Source organism: Tupaia chinensis, unplaced genomic scaffold, assembly GCF_000334495.1.
Source record: "Tupaia chinensis unplaced genomic scaffold, TupChi_1.0 Scaffold000567_1, whole genome shotgun sequence".
NCBI classification, from domain to species: domain Eukaryota; kingdom Metazoa; phylum Chordata; class Mammalia; order Scandentia; family Tupaiidae; genus Tupaia; species Tupaia belangeri.
The window spans coordinates 3,437,888-3,439,538 of NW_006160080.1; the positions used below are offsets into that span (position 1 = coordinate 3,437,888).

The 1,651-nt window shown below is 45.2% G+C and overlaps 1 protein-coding gene across 2 annotated transcripts in view; it reads right to left on the reverse strand.

The window, feature by feature from the left end:
* The window catches only part of ADGRG2 (adhesion G protein-coupled receptor G2), a 114,423-nt gene that overhangs the window by 9,712 nt on the left and 103,060 nt on the right, over positions 1-1,651 (reverse strand). The window lies entirely within an intron of this gene.

Here is a 1,651-nt window from a genome sequence, read left to right on the forward strand (position 1 = left end):
TGCTGGACACTCCCACATGGCCAACTATGGTTCGAGTCCCGAACTTGGTGGCTTGCTTTCTCACTTTCTCTCTCTGTCTCTCTGGTCAAAATTTAAAAAAATAAATAACTGAATGAAAAATAAAATTCAAAATAAATAATTCTAAAGAAAAAAGCAAACTTCTAAAAAGAATGATAATTTCACATTTCCAGAATTAAATTCACTGTCTCTCTTCTCTCATCCTGTCCTTGGTCTCCTCTATCTTGGAAGTACAAGCCACCCACCCAAGATTCCAGCTCAGACCTAGGCCCCTCTGGGTATGCAATCCATCTCTGAGTTTGGTCACATGTCATCTCCTCCATCTGCCTCACGTCCCCCTCCTTCTTCTGTAGCCCACTGCCCTTTCGCTTGCATGGGGCCCTGACTGCCAATATGTCCTCTTCAGCCTTCCTGCCGCCCTTTGAAATTCTCCCCTGGTGTCCTGGAGAGCAAAGCTGAAGGCTTGAAGGGGCCCTCATGCTCCACCTCCTGCCTCCCACCTACCTCAGCCCCCCAGGTATGGAGGTCAGGGCTCCTCACACAGCCCCTTTTCTACCACTTTCCAAAGCTTTTGCCAATAGGTATTTAGTGAATAGAGAGACGAATTTGCTCCCCAGCCATTAAGATACCTACTTTAAAAGTTGCATTTAAAAATACCAGATTTGGGGCCAGCAGGTGGCATGGTGGTTAAGGTGCTGATGATGATCAACCACGTGGCTGATTCTGTAGCTCCAATCCTGGACCTGGTGACCTGAAGGACACTTAGGGCGTGTGTGCATGCATGCCCAAAATCACAAGAAGGGAATGGCAGAGAGGGAACTGTGGTGTGGCCACCCCCCTGGGAGGTGATTTCTCACTTTCTCTCTCTGTCTCTCTCTCTTCCTGTAAGTGCACACAGTCTATAGCAAAAGTCTAATAAAATAAAGTAAATTAAAATTTAAAATAATACCAGGTTTGCTTCTAGTACGGTACATGGGCCCATTCTGAAGACTTGATGTCTTTTTAAAAAATATAATTATTTCTTATTATTTTTTAATTTGCTATAGGGCACATGTGCTTACCAAAGACAGACAGAGAGAGAGGGAAAGTGAGAAAGAAAGCTGCTGGATGCAGGACTTGAACCAAAGTCGACCAGCTGGGAGTCCAACACCTTAACCACAATGCCTCCTGCTGGACCCTCAGCATTTGAATTTTTAAAAAAAAACTATTTTATTTAACTTTATTTATTTATTTATTTTAATTTGACCAGAGAGGGATAGAGAAGAGAGAGAGAGTAAGTGAGAAAGCAAGCCACCAGGTCCGGGATACGAACCAAGTTGGGAATCCGGTGCTTTTAACCACCACGCCACCTGCCAGCCCTTCAGCATTTGAATTTAATCTCAGGCTGGGATTTCTTTGAAAGCCAGCAAAATGATCTATTGCCTGATCGAACTCCAGGAGGAAGTTAACAGGAACTAAAAGCAACAGGAAAAGAGGAAAATAAGCAGAAGCGAAGACAATTAAAAGGCATCACAACAGGGAACCAGCAGTTAGCGTAATGGCTATGTCGCTGGACTCCCACATAGTCGACCGCGGTTCGTGTCCCGGACCCGGTGGCTTAAAACTCACGCCGGGCGCGTGTGCGTGTGTGCCC